The sequence below is a fragment of the Manis pentadactyla genome, chromosome 1 (assembly GCF_030020395.1).
Source record: "Manis pentadactyla isolate mManPen7 chromosome 1, mManPen7.hap1, whole genome shotgun sequence".
In the NCBI taxonomy this organism is placed as follows: domain Eukaryota; kingdom Metazoa; phylum Chordata; class Mammalia; order Pholidota; family Manidae; genus Manis; species Manis pentadactyla.
The window spans coordinates 143,900,755-143,915,168 of record NC_080019.1 but is presented as its reverse complement, the minus strand read 5'-3'; the positions used below and the strand labels follow the sequence as shown (position 1 = coordinate 143,915,168).

Genomic DNA, 14,414 nt, shown 5'->3' with positions numbered 1-14,414 from the left:
TCCTTCTTTGTTGCCAGTGAATATAACTATCTGCATTCAACTTTTTATTACATCATAGAGAATAAGACTAATGCTGACCTTGGTTATGGTATCTCTCAGTTTCTTGGTCTCAAACATGAGGGACTTGACATAGTCAATTATAAATCTTTGCTTAGCTTAGTTACATTGAATTAATCCTAAGCTTTTATTCTTATTCTAAAAAGTGTGATTCTGAATATTTTTAAAATAACATTAGGATCCAATATGCCATGGAGGAGATAATTGTAATTTTTCTTCCTGAAAATATTTTGGGAATTTTCTCCTTTCCCCTTCTCCACTGATTGAGAGAGCAGACAGTAGCTATAAAGACAGCTTCCTTCTCTTTCCTCTTCCCTGTCTCCTCATAGCTCACTTTTGTTGGCCTGAGTTGGTAAAGGATCAGGGCATGAGAGTGTGAGCAAAGGAAATATCAGGGAGAATGTTTTTGATATTCTCTGTATTTTCATTTTCTGTTCATTCATTCATTTCACAGATACATACTGAGCACCTATTTATTGAACATCTGTGTGCCAGCCCTGTGCTAGGTGCTGTAAACACAGGGATTTTCCTGACAGATGCAGGCACTGCCCTCATGGAGCTTTCACACAAGTGAAGAAGAAAAATAGCAGTAACTGTAAGTTTGACAATTGAAGTGCAGTGTATTTTTAAGAAATTAGGACTTACCAGATCCACGAAGAAAAAAACAGATTCAGGACCTAGCAACAAACCAGCACAAATTTGTAAGCAAGCAGTAGAAATAATGTTCTCCCCACTGAAGCCCTAACAATAACTCATGTGTGCCACCTGAGCAAGAGCCCTGATGCCACAGAAGCCCTGTGTGACAGGGTATCTCTGACTAGAATAAAAGAAGCCCCTGGTCAACTGACTCAAACAATAAGAAAACTTTATTTTGCCACATAATAAAAGACCTGAGGTAGGGTGACTCCAGCATTGTGACACTATCATCAAGTTCCCTGGTTCGCTTTGTCTTTCTGCTTCCCACTCTCAGGGTAACCAACAATATACAAAGGCTGGCGCTTGTTACAGTTGCAGAATAATAGCCATGATTCCAAATGTCACACAACAGAAGGCAAATAGATATTTTGTGTGTCTCTTTTCAAAAATGAAGTCACATTAGCAAATCACCTGTCATATTCCATTGATCAGAATTCAGTCACATTTCCCCAAAGAAATTTCTAGGAAGGATGGTGTCACCATGAGCAGCTTGATCTGGAATTACCTGTGAGTTTCCAGAAAACAGACTCCTTGGTGAAGGCGTGTGCCCTGGCGGTGGGGGGCAAGGTGCCCGTGCTGCCCTGTTGGCAGCCTGCAGTGCTTAGTGCAGCTCAGGGACATCAAGGGAGGTGAGAGATGGCCCCTACCTTCTCCCTGCCCAGCAGGTCACTGCCCCACATGATGTCAGGCATTGAAGACACAGCTGCAGCTGTGACCAGTAGCCCACACGTAACCCAGTTAACCAGAGAATGTTTTGTGTATGCATGAGAGGCCAATGAAGAAAGTAAGTTGGTAGGATTACGTGTGCTGAATTAGAGCTGTCCTATCAGGAAGTACATGTTCTCACCATGTGATTGAAGAAAGGCCAACAAATTCTAGACATACAGTGGCACATACATGACTTTCTCAGCTCCAAACTGCTAACATAAGGCTCCCAGACAAAATCCTCCACACCTGATAATATAGTGTAATCAAAGTTCAATCTAAATACAATTTTGCTGATAATAAAGCCAAAATATAATCATACCTAAATACATTTACAGAACAGTTGGGATCTACTGCCATCTTTGCTAAGCACTGCTCCTGACTCTTAGTGGGGGAGCAGAGGAGGGTGAGACTAAGCTAGGATATAAGGCAGGAGGCAGTGAAGGCAGTGAATGGGAAGGCGTCAGGGGTGTTTCGCGGAAGAACGAAGGACAAGGACAAGATAAATAAATAAATAAATGGGGAGAGGGAGAGAGAGAGGTTAATTAATTGATTGAAGGAAAGACCTTGAAGCCGGGAGCTTGAGGAATGGATAAAATTGTAGCAGAAAAAATTGAGGAAGGCTTTTCCACCTATTGGAAAGCCTAGAATATGCCTAGGTAATGGACATCACAATGGGGAATGATGACCATAAAAAGAAGTACTGAGAAATAAAGCTAAAAAGATAAAAATTGCATAATAGAAGATTCCAATGTCATATTAATTAGTTTAGGCTTTTTTTTGTGGTTTTATAGTGAGTTACTGAAAGTTTTTGAACTAGGAATCTACTTCGTAAGAATATATTCTCTAGGAAAAAAACTCATGTACCCAGTGTGTTGGAGAGCTCTCTGAGGAGAGACATTAGAAGTATAGATATTAATTTGAGAAATTACAATATGCATAAAAGATAATTAAGGCATGAACTAAATAGCAATAGGATACAAAGAGATATATGGAAGCTTGCAGTGAAAAAACTCAAATTGTTTGGACATGGTGTGTAGTAAGGCTTCACGTTGACCAATAGGAAGAATGGTATTGGTGTTATTACTGAGGATAGCAAAGCAAGGTGGAGTAACTGGTTAGGGGAATAGAAAAAAGAATTTAATTTAGGATCATTGGCAAATGGAAATACGTGGAATTTCAATAATGATGTTTAGAAGAAACTTCCTGGCTTAAGCTACATTGAACTCCTATCTGAAATCCTTGTAACCTCAAAAAACATTGTTAAATTAAAGCATATATAATAACATACATTTTATTAAGCAGAACCTACCCCCAAATTAATTTTATTTGGTGATACAAAATTATACTATACATGAAAGTCTAGCTTGATTTTGATAAACCTTGCTACACATTGACTCTTCTGAAATTTCACATTAATTCACATTAATAAACACTGAATGCTTTGCATTAGTGATTCCTTTCTGAAACTGTACTCATTTAAAGCTGTAATGATATGGATGCCTTATAAAATTGAGCCATATCTTCATAGAAGTAGTAATTGAAACCTCAGTCACTTGCTGGACATCTAGGAGAACCTTAAAGAATAGTGTTGACTCATTTTCTACAAGGATTTGGTTTTCACTGATTTGTGTCCACTTGGACCTTATGCACTCTTGGCACTTCTCTCATTTGTGTCTTTCTGTCAACAAGCTATAACTAATTCCACATTTCACTGCTTCCTCTAAGAGGACATTTGCATTTTAATAACAGTCTCTTTGAATACTAAAGACCTAGTAGATTGGATATCTAATAGAATAACTTATTTATATAATGAGGTGTTTTTTTTTGAGGGAATGGGAGCAAAAAAGCATTTCAAACATAGTTTAAACCACACCTTCCTCTTAGCTATACTTTCATAACTCCAACCTTAACTCCTAAACTGAAATCATAAAGCCTCCTAGATTTTGCAATGTTTTGTACTCCAAAGATCCAGTTCAGTGAAGAAATCTCATTTACAGATTCCTCAGCAAATAATAGCTAACCATCATTAGGACACTTTCCAGTCCTAAGAATCTCAGTATTTCACAAGGTAAATAATTCAGGGGTTTTTTGTTTTTCAAAAATAGTGCCTTAAATCTAAGTGCATTAGTTCTGGGGCTAGTGCCTGTTCAGTATGGCAGCTATTTAAATCAGAAAGGCATTTACCATGTCCCTCGCAGTACCACTTCCCTAGTTTTCCCTCTTCCAGATCTCATACCATCACATCTCCCTTATCAGAATGCAGCCAGCATTGTTCACATTCCTCTTACTTTGTGTCTCCAGAACTAATAGAACAGTATTCCAGAAAGGGTCTAGCAAGTATGACATAGAGTGCTCCCTTACCTACCTTTATCTTGAGACTACTTGCTTATTAAAATAGTTAAAGTTACATCAGTTTTACTGGCAGCCACCACATTTTGTGCTCATACTACTGTATTTACATTCAAATGAAAATCTTCAGTTTTTCTTGTGTGAACTAGTATTATGTCATGGCTCTCTTATTCTTTATTTATTCAGTTATTAATTTTAATCTAAAATCCTAATTTAACAATGAACATGAAAAAATACATGTGTTGTTTTTTTGTCTCTAACCTGTTGGTAGAGAAAAGAAATAATACTAGGGTAGAACAGTTCTCTGTTATTAATCTGTTATTATTGTACCATCTTCGATATGAGGCAGACAAATCTATTCTTTCAGCCTCTTGTTATTCCAAGCTTAGCTTTAAGAGTCCTTTTTATTATCTTTAGCATTTTACAAGTCTCATTTCTCATTGGCCTTTCAGCTTTCTGACTTTATTCCTTTACCTTAAAATGACATTGTAGCTCAGCATTATAGAATCATTTCAAATCGGAAAGTACAAAAAACTTGGATTTCTATGCTGTATTTTTCTGATGTTACTGAAGTGTTCTTTGCCATTTGTATTTTCAACTACTGAGCCAGTGAATTGAATACCGATTTTCAATGTGAAGAATCCACAGTGGCAAGATTGAATGTATTAATCAAGTCAAGAAATTCATCAAATTTTTAATTCCTTAGAAGGCAGGATTTGGTACCTGAACAAATCTAAAGAAGTCATTTGAACTTCTTCTGTCACTTACAAGAGGTAACTTGTCTGAATTCTTGAGCATTTCCATTTTTTGAAACTATATATCAAATAACAAGATATCAACTTCCACTCAGATCCGTGGAGAATAGGTGGTGACTGTCTTCCCAAGAAAGTGTTTTAAGGGAGCCATTTTGGAGGGTAATGCCAGGCAAGGTAGAAGAAGCACTTTAAGGTTACCTGTAAGTATCACTTCAGAAAAGATGATACATTTGGAAAGCTAAGAGGGAGGTCTGATTTGTATCACGAAGGTTTTGAAAGTGGTCTTCATGGTGACTGCTAAAGGCCATAGTATTGTTTTTACAGACATATTCTAGAAAGTGAAACATCACAAACACCCTTGTTTATACACTGTCTCTCACTGGTCTTTTTTTGTTAGCTGCCGATATTCAGTGTAATAATCATCAGCGTGCTTTCACACAGTAGATAGCAGTGTGGGTGATGCAGACCTACACCTAAATATACTGGGTAAGTAGGCAGGTTGAACATTTCATGCTTAGGGAGGTAAAATACATTTTCCCTCTGTGTTATATTTGCTGATTATTTCACATTGTTCAGCTGTGGAGAAAGAAAGAAACATAATGCCTTTTCTATTATCAGAATCATTATTGTATTTCTCTTGTCACATCTCTTCAGTTAGAACGTTATCAAATCAGCACTGAATCAAAAGGAAAACTGCTAATCCCCCAAAGACAAACTGCTCTTTCTAATCTATTTTGAATAACACAAATGACAAGCCACATTTTGAGTGATATGGGAGAGAGTGGGTGTTAAGGGACTTCTTTCGAGGGCTTTTTGTTTACTAACCATTTTTATTAAGAATCTAGTATAATATTCCCAGTTTCTCTATATGGTAGGTTGTGTTAGTCCCATATAACAGATCAGTAAACCAAGGCCTTTGAGTAACTAATTTCCTTCCAGCACACAGCTGATGAATGTTAATAAGTGTATTGCAAAGCCCATGTTCTTTCTGCTATACAGGTTGCTTCTTTCTGTCTGTTTATGGGTACAAATGTGTGGTTGGTGGTGTAGGAATAGTGGATATTATGGATGACGGCTTAATTCTTTAATGTTCAAATGATTTAGATTTAGTTTTTGATTTCAATTTTGATACAGTTCTGGGGAAATAGGTAGCATGAGAAACTTATACACAAACTCCTGGTACAAGTGGCCTTCTCTCTCATCAACTTACTTCCCTTAGCACCTCACCCCCACCCACAAATGTTTGCTCAGAAATTCCTCTTTGTGATCCCTGTCATCATCCTCCACAAGAAAAATAAAACAAAATAAAACAAAACATATATGGTCAGGTCAACTGTGATTTCTCTCTAGAGTAGAATATAAATGTGTCAGGGTTCTATTTTCAAAGTTAAACTCCTCTGATGCATCTCATCAATTTGAATTTACTGGATAAGTAAACTTTAAGCCCTCAAAGCTTATTTATAAGGTATGCATCTTGGAATATATAGATTCATATCATTCTGAGAGCATAAACAACACTAAAATCGAATGTTTTTTTAATTATTTGTCAGCATGCTGTTGAGGTGGGGTGGAAATATTAGTGTAATAGCAGCCCCCTTTCCAAGTGGTGTTTCAAACTGTTATAATATTGAAATGCTAAGAGGAATGATCATAAAGTATGGCTTATGAAGAAGAATATGTGAATTCAGGCCAAAAATATTTAAAGCTAAATGAACAGATAAGTATATAGTTGGATTTGACCTGAGATCTTTCAAATATTTTCATTAAACTGCTGCAAGATATACTTTTTAAAATGTAAATTCAGACTCTGACATTTGCAACCTGTACACACTTTCTAATGAGCAAATAAGGTCACTTGGCTGATTCACTGGAGTGTGATTGCTGAAGGCAGAGATGTTGTTGCTGTGAGTTGCTTAGTTTACAGAAGGCTTTGAAGCGTGGTTATGTAACACTCTGTGTTCATTAGAATTTAGGCTTTATGCAACAAATAAAAACAAAAGACTGAATTCAGGATTAGCTAAATGCCACATTCTATCAACATTTTATATGTAAAGGTTAATTTCTGTATCAAAAAAAGAGCATCTCAATTTAGCTGTCTAGTTTTTCAGGTTATAAGTATTTTGGTAAAAAATAAAATTAAAAGAAAAGCAAGTACAAGGTTTTCTCATAAAGGATCTACCACAGTGATTTTGAAGAGACGCAAGTGTGTCTCTTTCCTTGTGTGTCTATGTGTGAGTACGTGTATTTGTGCTATTATTCTATGCTGCAATTTAATGATTATATTGTCTATGTGAACATTGATAATCCTACTAACAATTTCATGCTTACTATAGTTCTTACTTTGGTTTCTGTAGCTTCAAAATAGATGTACCCTCATTGTGTCAGTTAACCTCTTTAGTTTCAAAATGACAGTAATACTTTTAAACATTACCTAGAGGTCCTCTGGATCATTTTTCATTGTTACACTGTCCAACAGTCCCTGTGATTTCATGATAGTGACAGATGCATTACCCCCACCTCCTTTACCAATAAAGAGCCTACAATTTAGCATCATTTTTTCTACCTAGAGATTTGAGATGAGTCAAAATAAGGAAAATATTTTGCATGATTAAAATATTGTAACTGCTGTAACACTTTTAGATTGATATAATATATATTCATAATACTATAGACACTAATGAAAAATGAGCAAGCCCTTACTACACACAAATGGTTTTAGAGTTTCTTTTGTTTGTTTTGTTTTTGTTTTTTTTATTTTTGAATAGTTGAGTGATGTTCAGTGTCTTAGTGTCTCATTGCTCTGAGATATTCAATAGCCTTTCTTTTTTTTGGTTCATAGCCCAGTTGCACAGTGATGGTCTCCTCTGGTTCCATCTAACAATAGCTCAGTCAATATTTCTTTATTTCTTGTCCTTCTGGAGGAAAGGGAAATCAGAAATGATACTGTTACCATTAGAAAGAGTACCTGCTCACCTAATGGTTGTATCACTAACAGGGAAAAACATTTGTGCCTATGGTGATCATTTACATCTATTTGTAAAGAGGGGCAGTATTATGTGGAAATCTCCTCCAAGATAACATGGCAATCTTACAGACAGATGGACAGGTAGAGGTTACAGCTACCTAATGGTGAAAGAACCCCTGAAATTATATAAAATTAAAAACCCAAAGATTATAATAATCTATTATCTTTTTCCTCTGAGCAGATATTTAAATGGTAATGGTAGAAAGGAGAATTTGATAAAGTATTATCAACAAAGTACATCATAATTCCATAGAATTCAAAGCAATACACTAGAATCTGTTGTCCGAATACTTACCAAACCGATTTTGATAATATGATCTACCACCTGTTATAAACTCATATTCCTTGCACTCTGCAAGCACTTTACATTCATTATCTCCTTTAGTAAGCCTTTTCCTTTTCTAGGGAACAAAGTTGTAAATATGGAATAAGTAAATCTACAATGAAAACACTGGCCTGAAAGATTTCATATCAATCTTTCTTTTAAAATAGTCCTTTATTAATCAGTCCAAAACAGATGCTTCTTTTCTATTTTAAAAAAACAGATTATATTTGTCACCTTTATATCTGATAGAAATGTTTTTAAAATAGAATATTCTGTGCCTAAAATAAATTTCTAATATTGTATATTAAATTACTTTTTCCCTCTAAAACTCAGTAGAAATTAGCCCTTTTTTGTTAAAGAGTATCTGCTGCCTGTCAAAAAGCTGTTTAAATATGTGAGATATTTTTATTTCCATCATTTTCTTTTAGGCTTTCTAACTCAGAATATCACAGGTTCAAACTAAGTTGTCAGTGTTTCATTTATATGTGAAACTGATACCTGAATACCCCCAGAAGATTTATTAAAATTAAGCTACAATGTAATTACTGATTCACTATAATTATATAAAGGTTCCCAATAATAAATGGATGCTACAACCAAAAGAAGAGTTTCAGTTTCTCCAGAGAAAAGTAGAAAAAACAGAGCCATGAACAGTGCTCCTGAAGCAGTGGCTTCAGCCACAGCCACGTGTAAGAACCAGCTCTAATTCTATTAATGTAGTATCTCTTGGCCTAATGATGGGAAAATGCCTAATTAATTCTGATTATATATGTGAAATTTATTTGTGTAATTAATTATGATTCTTTTTGGTACTTCTTAATGTTGAATAAGGAAAGTATTCTTTAGCTGTGTTTGAGAAAAATTATTTAATTAATGTATAACTTAATGACGTGCAATCATGTTATCTTTCGTTGGCCAACAGTAGGTGTTTTATTATAGGATCATTAAAACAGAAAATTATTTTCTTTGTGAAATCATACTTTTATTTCCCTCCCTATGAGCTCTTCATTATTAAGGGATATTCATTTCACTTTCCTGCCTTCCCTTTCAACACTCTTTCTTTCTTTTCCAGCTAAGGGAAACAAAAGGCTAACAAATTGCTCTGATGGTAGCACTCTGAAACATGTTCTTCAGTTTCTTCTCTTACCTCAATATTTTTATGTCCCATAGTGTCATATACCTTGTGAGGTTACCAGTAGTAGAGATATTTCTGGTGTAAATGTAGAGAAATTTGCTCTCCTTACTAGGCTAGTGGTTCAAAGCACAGACTCTGGAATAACACCCTCTGATGGTTCAAGTTCTGTCTCTCCCACTTACTCGTGTTATGAAAGTAACCTCTTTATTTCTTACTTTCCTCTTCTTCCTACAGCTTCTTGTAGAATTATTGTCAGAATTAAATGAGTTGATGCATGTGAAAGGCTTAGTAACTGTGTCCTGCACATACTGGAAGTTCAGTAAGTGATATCTGCTATCCTCATGGTTCTAAAAATGCACTAAAATTTGATAATGAAAGGAAAAAAAAAGGTTGAGAGGAGTAGGTACTAATCCTCTCTGGTGCCTGCATTCTCTTGTCCTGCTTCTTTTTCATCCCCTCTACCCCAGCTTACCCCCACAAAATGATTTATGTCCTTTCACAGTACTTGGTTCAAGGACCCCTGCTCCCTGCTCAATCCTTCCCTGCTCTGGGACCACTGGCCCACCTTCTTCCTTACTCCCCTTTTCCTATGTGCTACAGCACTGTCTTGATTTCCTTTCCTCTCTACACACTCCTTTTGTTATCTTTTCCCCTCAGACCCAAATCCAGTTCTTTATGCTCTTTTCTTGAAGAACTCAAACATGCTCACAGCTTCAGCTGTCAGCTCTGTGAGGATGGTCCCTAAGCACCCCTGATACCTTGATTTGTGCTCATTCATCTAGTATAACTTTGTAATGATAATGACTATTGGACAGCAAATACTGGGCAGCATGAATCACAGATATTTGAGAGCTAAAAGAACTCTAGCATGACCTGGTTCAGCCTGTTCAAATGAAATAGAATTGATTGAGTTAGGAGATATATTTGGAGGATGGTTTCAAAATTAGTACCAAAGTTAAATTTGTGTAACACTTCACAGTGTATGAATGCTTTTATTTGCATTGACTCATCTTATCCTCACATCATCTTACTGATGCAGGTCAGGCAAGTATTTTTATCCTCAACCTAAATATAAGCATAAGAAAGAGTTATAACTTTCATAAGATCATATTCCTAGTAAGTAAATAAATGTGACTTAGACCTAGCCCCCTGTAATTCAGCACAATTTTTCATGTGGGCACTGGTAATTCATCTTTTTTGTTTCCCTGTGGAAATGTCATTAAAGTAGATACAGCATGTCTCACTGATGACTTAGAGTTTTATTGGTTTTCTCTGGTTTTCTTTGTAAAAGTTAATGAGACTCTAACTGAATGTTATTTTTCTGGAGTGTTATATTATCCTAGTTTCTGACACTTAAACGCACAGATCAATTTAAATGGAATATTTTTTAAACAAACATACTTCAAAAAGGTAAAATAACTTTTTAAAGAAAAGATGACAATTCAAATGTTTAATTAAACCAGGGTAAAAATGTACATATAATTCAGCTTCAAGTGCTGACTGAGAAAGGTTCTGAAGGAAAGTAGAGGATAAGAAAATGACTGTCATTCCACAGAACACAGGAAAGAACCCCTTACAAAGAGGTGGAAGATGGAAGACTTCTGCTTCCATCATCCTTCTGGACAAGCTGCTGCTCATGTTCTTCCTTGAGTAGTAGGAGTCAAGGTATGCACTCTCCTCCCTTATTACTGTCATGGTGTTCCGATTTGTTCTAGTCACACACATAGACACAGCCTTGAAAAGGCTAGGGAAATGAGCTTCCCTGTGGGTGTATATTAGAAGCATTTAATTATATCTATTTCCTTTTCTCTCTTTCCACTTTCACCAACCGAATGTGAGAAATTTATTCCTAGTGATCTTTTGTGTGCTGGCTACCTCAGATGACTTACCTAAGAGTTATATAGAATCATTTTATTGGATTTGACTTCCTAGTGACCAGAACAGTCTCATCACTTGGGAACTTTAATCATAATTGGGTAGTGTAAATAAAACTCACATTTTGAAATAATTATGAAAATAAAGAACTAATTCTACATAGAATTTGATTCAAAGCAGCCAGAATTTTTGCTCATTAGAATTACGGAAATCATCTCCACATTCGACTGTCAGAGCCAAAACATTTGTTGATTTAGTTTTGAATTGTAAAATCAGGTACTTTGCAGAAATAACATGGCAGCTTTACTCTTTCCTTGTGTTATTTTTTTTCCCACATCTACCTAGTAAGATTAAATTTATATGATTGTTTTAAAGATGAATTCAAACTACTGTATTAGGTTTATTATTCCCCTGGAAAATTTATATATTAGCAATCACATGTATGTGCTTAAAGCTCTCTCTCTTACTCATTTTTTTAGCACCCATGGGGAAATGTTTACTTTGAACCTTTTCTCTCACAATCATCAATCTAGGTATAGTTATGATAGTGATGGTCTAGTGTGCCCACAAGTGGTCAGGAAGACAGGAATGATGATGCATGTGTGTGTGCATACACACACACACACACACACAGGCATGCATGTACACATGCCTGTGTTTACAATTTTCCACCAGACGCTAGCTCGGCCTCTTCTCATTCAGCTTCCTGAAGACTGAGTGAGCCCTAAAGTATTATGATTTTCTATTTGGTCTTAAGAGGAGGAATATACATGAACTATATAACTCCTACTAAGTTCTGACTTCAAATAAAGAAAAAGGATATTTCTGTTACCAATAAAATAATCAGCTTTCAAATGTTTAAGTATTTTAGTGTTCATGTCCTCAAAAAGTTCAGTGTACTGTTCAAATTTTTAACTGCAGATGGTGGTGGTACAGTGGTAGAAAATATACCTAGGTGTATATCCTGACCCTGCCAAATCACATGTGTGTGTGTGTGTGTGTGTGTGTGTGTGTGTTCATCTGTATATGAATGACTTAACCAATCAAGTTGATAATGTAGGTCTTTGAATATATGCTGACTTTAGTAAATGTGTAATCAATTATCCACTTCAACTAAGAATTATATTAAATGTCTACCTCCAGGGCTTATACCAATCAGAGTTATTCAGTTGAGAATTAACTGCTTCAAACTGACATGCATCTATTTAACTGTTGAGACTTCTCCAAAAAGAAAGAAAAAAATCCTTTGAAATGTCTAAGTAAAACTTTAATAGATAATGAAATGGGATTGTGTTAGAAGTTATATTGTACAAATCTAAAATGCTAACTCTATAAAATGAGGGAAGAAAATCAAGGTTGTGCTTTTTATGACTAAAGTCCTACTAAATTATTTCTTACAGTGAAGCAAAAGTATGCTGCAATCAAACCCAAGGAGGACACAATGATCAGAAAGCAGTCACAGAGAGATTCATTCAGTTACTATGCCAGATGCTAATTTAGGTCCTAGGTAACAGGATGGGGGGAAAGTGAGGGAGACAGAAATCCTTATAAAGATTGCGTTTTAGTAAAGGCAGACAGAAAAATATAACAAAGTTATAGGATGTTAAAAGTGATAATGCTATGGTGAAAAATTGGGACAAGTACAAGAGGGTGTGAGAAGGTGTGTAATTTTCAGTTAGAGTATTTTGAGGAGGCTTCTCATCTTTCTCAGAAGTTTGAGGAGGATTTTCCTTAAAAAAAAAAATCCTTAACATTTAAGAAGTATCTGGTTCTCAAAACGTTCAATGTACTGTCCAACAGAGTTTTAATGTTAAAATTTTTACATGAGTAAAGACATGAGAAGAAGGGATGGAAATCAAGGTCATTAAGGAGGAAAAGGCCACACTGGGTATAAAATAAATAGACCCACTTTTACACTTTTCATTACATATGACTTCCGTTTAAATGGTCCAGGGTCTATAATTATAATATACACAGTAGCTAATAATCTGAGGATTTTTCTTGTACTAGCCACTGTGTTAAGCACTTGATGTGTGTTGCTTCAGTTAATCCTTGCAACCCTCTGATGTAGTGCCTCTGTCTTGCCAATGAGAAACTAAGCTTCTAGAAGCTCAGTAATTTGCTTGGAGATGCATAGTTAGTAATTGACAGAACTGGGATTAGAATGTTAATTGTTGGACCCCAAAGCCTGTGGATGCACCCACTAAATTTTACTGTTTTAGTATGCTCTTTGCTATCCCTGTCTGTATGAAGTGGCTCAGGTGACATTTACTTATTGCTTAAAATCATCATTATTTTTCAGGGACTTTGAAGTTTCCAATTATCTTTTCCATGTATATATATTGTATTGGACTCTATTGAAAGCTGTATTAGAGTAAGTTTGGGGAAAGGTTTCCTTATAGCCTAAGTCAAAATTATTTTGAGTTCAAAGCACAGTGTGTTTGTGTTGAATCTATATGGTCAAAACTCATTTTGATAACATAGTATATGGCTAAAAGGTGAATTAAAAGCTTATTTTATACTTTTGCAGTCCTAAATAATTGAATTTACAAGTTCTTTGGGTAACCCCTAATGACAGAGACAAACAACAATTTAGAGGAAGTTTAGGCCAGAAGTATATGCATAATTTTTCATTATTGTTCTTTCTTGAGAAACAATAACATTTTCATTTCAAGTTATATAATTTTCTAGGACAAAGAAAAGTTCCTAATTAAGTTAATCAAAGTTGTCTGTAAAGTATTTAGAATAATTTTCCTATTTGCATAGAGAAATATGTAATACTCAATATTTTGTATTATCATTTGATTTGCTATTTACTGATGTGTGTCATTAGCATGCCTAAGAATAAACTAGTAATTTGCATGGAAATGCATTTCAAAAAGCATAGCGATTCATTAATTAACATGCTAGATAATATTTGGGCCCCTCATCCTTTGAGTTTGTTTTATTACTGTTCTGCATTGTACAGTTTCCTAAAAGAAGTAAACTTGCAGGAATTACAGTTAATTTTTCAGTTTAAAATCAGAAACTTATTGTTTATGAAATGAGCATATCCAAGATTATACTATAAATATATTTGCATTCTGCATTTACTCAAAATATATAGTTGTCATTTAAACTTTTAATGAAGGCTGTGCTCACAAACTTTAATGCATTTGTAGCTCATGCATGAAAATGCTGCTTTTTTCAAGGATGCCAAAATTTTAATATGAACTAATAAGAGTAAAACAAAAATAAAAAGAACACGGCTCCCTTAAGGAGAAGTTGCATTTGACATTCATTACATTTAAAAGTATACTTTGACTACATTTAATAGTAAATTCTCTATTTGTTTTTACATTGTTCTATTATAATTTTAATTTTAAAACATAATATTTGGAGATTAACAAAAACTAATTCAAGGGGGAAAAAAGCTAAATAGATATTGAAAGTAGCATAGTCATAAATGCTACATTGCCATAAAATAGTTTTGAGAAAATAAGTAAAATA

The 14,414-nt window shown here is 34.9% G+C and overlaps 1 protein-coding gene and 1 long non-coding RNA gene across 3 annotated transcripts in view; both read left to right on the top strand.

The window, feature by feature from the left end:
- GBE1 (1,4-alpha-glucan branching enzyme 1) overlaps positions 1 to 14,414 on the top strand; it is a 288,275-nt gene that overhangs the window by 260,745 nt on the left and 13,116 nt on the right. The gene's annotated exons all lie outside the window — the stretch shown is intronic.
- LOC118919134 (uncharacterized) lies at positions 6 to 13,370 on the top strand. Its single transcript, XR_005027375.2, has 2 exons — positions 6 to 652; positions 8,485 to 13,370. It is a non-coding gene; the product is annotated as an uncharacterized LOC118919134 (long non-coding RNA).